The sequence below is a fragment of the Alosa alosa genome, chromosome 4 (assembly GCF_017589495.1).
Source record: "Alosa alosa isolate M-15738 ecotype Scorff River chromosome 4, AALO_Geno_1.1, whole genome shotgun sequence".
In the NCBI taxonomy this organism is placed as follows: Eukaryota; Metazoa; Chordata; class Actinopteri; order Clupeiformes; family Clupeidae; genus Alosa; species Alosa alosa.
The window spans coordinates 20,624,739-20,632,238 of NC_063192.1; the positions used below are offsets into that span (position 1 = coordinate 20,624,739).

A 7,500-nucleotide genomic window follows, 5' to 3' on the forward strand; every position below is an offset into this window, starting at 1 on the left:
AGTCAATAGCCCACATGAACTGCATGGACACGGCCAATGAGTCTCATTGCTAGAGCCCCCAGATATCATATGTCTAAAGCTTTTAAGGTCATTTAAGTGAAACACAATGATGGAACCAATTGATGTAATCAATAAGTCCTCAGGTTCTGCTCTCAGTAGATAACCAGACCCTACACAAGCTATAGAGTTTGAGCACTGTGTAAAACCAAAGGTGGGAGAGACAGGATGAAATTAAATAAATAATTTATGACACATTTACTTCAAAACAGGACAACAAAGACCTTAACTGAGTATTTTAGCAACATCAAGCCCACTGAGGGTACAGATGAAAGCGTAAAGTAACATGAGAACTGAAGTCACCAGCCTGAAGCAAACACTTCATTTATAAGGTGTCAGAGGTGTCTCAGTCGCATTTCCAAACCAAATGAGTTGTCGTCGGGTACTTCTCAAATTTGATGTGATTAAATGATTTGTTCCTTTTAGAACACCCACAGCCACAGTAGGGATCTCTCTGGCATGTGCACAAGATTCAAAATAAAGGGAAAGATCTGTATCACCATCTGTGAAACCGATTATATCGGGGGTTTTTTGCACTCTAAGTAGAAGAATACAACAGACAGCCGACTCTATTCTTGTACTGAAGACTTAATGGATATTTAATCCAGTTTGCTTTAATGACTTGAGTTATTCCTACTTGGTGAGAAGTTCAACCTGGGGCGTCTTGGGTAGTACTCCTTTGCCTCTGCAAAGTCCTGGGTGAAAAAAACATGCACTGTTTGTAAGCTGCACTGCTGAATACAACTTACTTCTGCTCATATTAAAAGTGCGTGTTGAACCAGAGAGTCATAATATCAGACAGTGTTATCGTGACAGAAAAACATTTCTTTTTCTAGTACCAGAGCGGTGGTCAGAGGTGGAAGTGAAGAAAAATCAGATTTTCAATAAAGAAATATGACACAGAATGTCTGGCGGCCTTGAAATGATATTCATAAATGTTTGGCTGAAGTATTTCTCAGTGTACCACCACTCCTCAGTGTAATTCAGACAGCTTTAGTCGGTCAAGTAGCATAAATGGCTGCCTCTGGCTGTGTTTGGAATGAAAGTAGCACATGCAACGGGTCAAATGTTATGATTTGGGTGGCCTGTCCTGTTGTCCTCCAAATGGCGGAGTCTGAGTGTCTCACAGAGAACATGGACAGGTCAACAGCACACAACAGCAACGTTCATTTTAAAACAGCTGTGGGACTGACCCGATGCCAGAGCAAGCACAGCACTAAACATGACTATCTGGAGTAATCTGGGGACATTTTCAGTGGAGTTCACATCTATTTTGGCCTGGCGTTGGATCTCTTCCTCCTTGACATTGCAATTTTACTGACTGACCCATTAGCAGCTTAAAAGAGGCCATTGAGTCCACCATGAAACAAAATCAGAAGTTTATAATAACTTAAAATAACTTTCTTGGCACTTCAGTACTTTAAGCCATCTTAAACACTATCCATATTATGTATTCCTAGACAGGACCCATTCTTGAAATCGGTGCAAATTTCATAAAATCACAGAAACAAGTGACGGCTCTGACTCTTTTGGTCCCCCTTGTCTTGTCGGGGCATGGTGTTCAGCACGCCTCATTAGCCTCTTACATCAATAAGATCCGTTTTGGTTATGCTAACTAGACAATGACTCAGCATCCACAGAGAGACCTAACGCTATAATGGGACAAACAGTCTTCTAGGGCTGTCTTGCCCTCTCAAACAGAACACATCTAATATGCATCTAGTCAGGGCTCCAGGAAAAGTGCTTTGCAAACAGTACCGAAGTGAGAGCACACTGACTTCATTTTGGTTCATTATGCGATGGCGGCAAGTGGCGCGAGATGTTGCTCCACTCTTCCAGAATGTTGTCTGGAAAACAGTCAGGACAGCATTGATTTGCAAGACATTTAAGAAGAATTCAATACTTGCCATGCGGCAGAGTGCTTGGTGCAGTGTGCAACCAACAAAACACTTATTCAGTCTCTTCGCTGCCTCTTTGTCTTTGCACAGCTGCATCAGACAAGCAAACAATGAATAAATTTGTTGTGGTCCACCATATGCCCACACTTTTGTGTTCCTGTCAAAGTTCTTGGACTGTGATGGACCATGTTGTGTCCAGAAAGAAAGTGGAGAGGAAATGCAGGGCCCAAAGCCTGACTAATTTCGCACCTATTACTTCTGGTCTTAATGTTAATCGGAGTAATCTGCCTCTACCTGACAACGTCTGGACCTTCAATTAGCCAGCTCTCTCATAGGCAACTAAGCCAATACCAGGCTCCAGAATTAAGACCTCTGTCAGAGCTCCGCTCATAACCGACTCAGCTACAAGCAGGACAGTGCAACTGGCTATGTTCATTTCACACACAGGAAGCACTAAAGGTCACGCTAATGTTTGATGTGCGCAGCGCTACAACGCATACTGTACTGTGACATTTACATTAGTGTTAACAGCAAACGTCTATGTGAGTCACTGTCCATGTGAATCTGTGCCAATTACAGGATCACTGCTGGAGCAGGCCCTAGTTAAACCTCAACAGCAGTGAGTCTGAAGGGCAGCAATAGAGACTGAGTTGTAAAACTACTGAGTTGTAGTTAGCAGTGCTTAAGTGGTCTACAGTGTTTTGTTGTCTACTAGGCCTGGCGCACACAGAGGACTCCCAAAAACAAAGAGATCCAATCGGAACAACACAGCTGGGCACAAAAGTACACAGAGAAGAGCCACTGAGTGGAGAATGGGCCCATCGCAGCCTCGCAGACGAAACCCCCTCATATTCTGGGCCAGGATCCACGGGCCCACTGAGCCCCCATGAGTTTGAATAGCACGAGGCAGCGAGGGGAGACAGTCTCCCAAACAAAGAGGAGTTTGTGGGGGAGGGGGCTATGCCACATGGATATTTGGGTCAAAGCAGGGCAATGCAATGCAACCGAGTGAGCTGAGCATCCCCATGACAAAGGATCTGAAGCAAGGGGAGCAAAACAATGAAGCAAGCAAGCAAGTCAGAAAAGAGTTACTGCTAAGAGCTTTTTTGTACTGAAGCATCATTTGCTTCAAGTTCTCAAAGACATGATCCACAGATGAGCTATAACAGAGGTGATCCTGGAATGATCAGTGTGGCTGTACCGCACATATTTACTTTGTGTACAGCACACACACATACACAGACACAAAACACAAAACATCATACACATACACAAAACATCATTCTAAGGACGATGCCAAGGACAATAAAATGTGATCTAATGGTCCATTTGTGCCGATTATTGTCTAAACAAGGGAACTCAAAAAGCTCCTTAGGGGAGTATTGTGTGTCAAATCAAAGTAGATGTAGCATACAGTAGCAGTCAGCTCAGTGAATGACTCACTTTAAGGCTTTAGTCTCTCTCTAAAAACAAAATTCTCAATTTAGTAAATTACTAAATGTAAGTAAATGAGTGATAGCAAACAATATACTGCTTATAGAAATCACTCTGGAACAGGTGTATCATTTAACTTCAGCCTTCACTCATTGTCCTGTATATGCATTTCCAAGTGCTAAAGAAAGGACAAAATAACTGACCAAACTTCCCAAAGTACAAACTCTCCAACACTGTCAGAAAAATCACAGCCTCGCCCCCATGATCTGGCCCAAACCAGCACATTCCTTCAGCTTACCATTAGGGAACCCATCGGGGCAGACAAAAGAAGACCACTACAAAGAAAGACTTTATCCTGAAATTAACTAAAAATCCAATCCACTCCAAGCTTTTTCCAGAAGAACCTTGTCCTCCTTTTTTGTGATATTAACAGAATCTTCTCACATGCACATGTCAACAACTAGTCCAAAACAAAAACAGAGCTGGACGCGTCTTCAGCTGCAACTGAGTTTGGGGCTGAAGTGAAGTGCAGGGATGGAGGCGAATTAGCAGGAGCCTTGCTCTCAGTGGCGGTAGGATAATCTCACAATGTTCTACTTGAATGGCTTACACAAAGCAAGGAGGGGAGGGCAGGAGGAGGAGGAGGAGAAGAAGGGAGAGGAGGAGGAGGGAGGAGCAAGAGAGTGAGAAAGAGACAGAGAAGAGAGAGAGAGACAGAGAGAGAGAGACATGCATGGTGCTTGGAGAGAGACAGAGAGAGAGAGAGAGAGACATGCATGGTGCTTGGAGAGACAGAGAGAGAGAGAGAGAGAGACATGCATGGTGCTTGGAGAGAGACAGAGAGAGAGAGAGAGAGAGACATGCATGGTGCTTGAAGAGAGACAGAGACAATGCCTCTATACTGAGAACATGTGACAAGAGCCCGACAGGCTCCCATCGAGAGGGAGAGGCAGAACATAAATTAACATGCAGTGGGTGCCATGCATGCTACCGCCGCTGTTTACCTAGAAGCTACATTTTCAAAAAAAAAGCCATAAAATAGCCATACAGTAGATGCTTACTGTAACAGGAACCCCCCCCCCTCTTCCTTTAAATAGATCTGGCCTGTTAGCAGAAACTTGACTTCAGTCATGGTGCACTGCAGTGTAGTGCAGTGGGGAGCCTAACAAAGAAGTGGTCGCATGGAGGCCCAAGAGAAGGGGAGGGCCTTGTGTCACTTCAATTCAGAGCCATGCACAGAAGAAATACACTTAGCATAAATCAAACTCGGCCAAAATATATGGGAAGCACTGGGAAAGTAATGGAAGGCACCCAGGGGAAATGGCATGTTTTTAATTGAATTGCTGCCTTTCCAAAAAGATGGGTATAAATTTGCGGGATGTGTTGAATATGACTGCCCAGGGAATTGTGATGCTAAGAAGGACAAATGGTATTGCATGATATAAATCACACAAAAAAATCACATCAAGTAAAGTACCGATGATGACGAAACTGAAAGACAGAGAAATAACAAAATCCCAGGAGAGGCAAGTGAGGAGAGGAAAACTAAATATATTTTAGTCATAAAATGTGTAGCTCAGAAGCGTAGGCTCTAAAGCAAGTAATTCCCTAAAAGGCTGTATGGCAGCAGAGGCACTAGGAACAGATGTTTGTTTTTTAGTTAGCCTCTTTTTGGGGACCAGTGTACAATGGCCCATAAAATGAGGAATACAAAATCTCCTACCATAATATTGCACTTTATAGTCCAAAAATTACCTCTACCAACAAACATCCCTAATATGAACAAGTCTGTCTGTTCGTCTGAAATATTATATGTCAATAAACCATTAAATATCAAATTTATGACCAATATCAAGCTCATATCTAATCACTGATGACATTGCAAAAATGTTGTGGCAAAGTACATCCAATAATGATAGAAAAAGTTGTTGAATTGGTGAATTAGCCAAAAAAGCTTTTTTATGACTAGAGTGACAACTTGTAGTTTGGTTAGCTCATGTGTGAAAACACATAATGACGGAAAATGGATCACTGAAAATCATCCCAAACAGCTCATAACCAACACAGCAATTGGTCGGCCCTTTCCACGCCAGATGTTGAACTCATGTTGTTATTGAAGAGGCTGCGAGTGCCAGTGTTGACTCATTACCATACGACTCCGGCGAGGACCTATACAAAGGGAGACTGTCTGCCACACCATAACCAATGACACCAGCACTGCCGCAAAATATCAGCAACTGGTGTGATGTTACGGGCCTCTGTGCAAACAGTGGTGCAAACAGAGAGAGTAGTGGAGGTGAATATTATGGGATAGGGTGGGGTGGGGTGGGATATATGTCCGGTGAACATGGGTCCGTGTCCCAGGGTATTAGGGCCTACAGGACACGAGAATCTTACTCGGAGGAGAAGGATCCAGATAGCCCAGCGTGGCATTAACGCATGGTGACATCACCTCTCAGCACACTTGCTGCACCTCGAGGTGAGAGAGAGACGAGAGAGAGCGACAGAAAGTGAGCAGCACATAACACAGCATGTCATCTCCTGCATGTTATTCTAAATGTCTCTCGCAGATCAAAACTACCCTTTAAGTATAAGTATAAGTATACATACTCTTTTGATCCCGTCAGGGAAATTTGGTCTCTGCATTTATCCCAATCTGTGAATTAGTGAAACACATTCAGCACACAGTGAAGTGAAGCACACACTAATCCCGGCGCAGTGAGCTGCCTGCAACAACAGCGGCACTCGGGAAGCAGTGAGGGGTTAGGTGCCTTGCTCAAGGGCACTTCAGCCGTGCCTACTGGTCGGGGTTCAAACCGGCAACCCTCCGGTTACAAGTCCGAAGCGCTAACCAGTAGGCCACGGCTGCCCCCCAAAAGCTCACTCCCTGCACTAAGGTAATCACGGTGGTATTTGTAAAGACACAAATACACAATCTGTATGCTTGGGTGGATACTCCCTTGCTGAATGAAAACCACAACACACAAGTAAACCTATTACGGTAAGTAGATTTCAGAGACAGGCTCCAAGTTTATCTTCCCCTTCACCCCTCCCCCTCCATCCTCCTCGCTGGGCCTGTGTTTGGACGCGGACGATTTTTTTAAAGACGCACGTCTCAGGTGGCTTATCGGAACAAGCAGATTTGCAGCACAGGGACTGTACATAGCTGGAGCCTGCACATAGAACAGCACAGAGGCACAGCACACAGGGGCAGAAGACAGACGAAACCTGCACGCGTAACAACCCCCCTGCCACCACACACACACACACACACACACACACACACACACACTTCTCAAATAGACTGATGTATGCTGTCCATTCCCCGAGGTCCAATTACACTGACGTGGATCTTACGAAGCACTGACCAGGGGGGTTAAGTGCAATAAACTCTCATTCCCCAGGGCAATACTGCATCAGTAGTCAGCAGAACATCTGAAAGGGGGTCCGTCAAAGACATGGCCGCTCAGATGTATAGTGTGGGCATTCAGACCCGCAAAGCTCTAGTCAGAAAACTGAAACACTGAGGGCATTTCAAGGAGCTGTGGCCCTTGGAAATTGAATTATTAAAGCAGGGAAAGGAATACAGAGGGTAAGTATGTGTGTGTGTGTGTGTGTGTGTGTGTGTGTGTGTGTGTGTGTGTGTGTGTGTGTGTGTGTGTGGAGTGTGAGTGTGAGAGTGTGCGTGTGTGTGTGCGAGTGTGTGTCTATCTGTGTGTGTGTGAGAGAGAGGGGGGAGAGGGGAAGAGAAAGAGACAGCATTGGGTGTGTTGGTTAGCGAGTGAGAGTGTTAGAGTCGAGATTAATAGATAGAGAGAGAGGGAGAGAGGAAAAGAGGAAGGAGAGAGAGAGTGCATGCAGCAGGTGTATTCTCAGTGGGAGGTTGTTGAGCAAGAGAGCAACAGAGAGCAATGGCAGCACAGAGTCACACTGTTTACTAAATGCACTAGAACAGAGGCATGATTCAGAGGAGCAGAGAGAGATGGAGAGATGGAGAGAGGGAGAGAGGGAGGGGGGATAGGGAGGGAGAGAGGAGTGCACGAGTGAAATAACAACAGACTGCTGAGTGTTGCCAGGAGACAGAGCCACCTCACACCCAGATCAGAGCTTC

The 7,500-nt window shown here is 44.9% G+C and overlaps 1 protein-coding gene across 4 annotated transcripts in view; it reads right to left on the reverse strand.

The window, feature by feature from the left end:
- Positions 1–7,500, reverse strand: part of LOC125292860 (protein kinase C and casein kinase substrate in neurons protein 1-like) — a 40,348-nt gene that overhangs the window by 16,167 nt on the left and 16,681 nt on the right. Inside the window, exon 1 of one of the 4 annotated variants that reach the window (XM_048240373.1) lies at positions 3,688–3,745. The exons of the other annotated variants lie outside the window; for them this stretch is intronic. The gene's annotated coding sequence lies outside the window, so the exon portion shown is untranslated. Of the gene's footprint in view, positions 1–3,687; positions 3,746–7,500 lie in introns of those variants that run through there. 4 annotated transcript variants of the gene reach the window in all.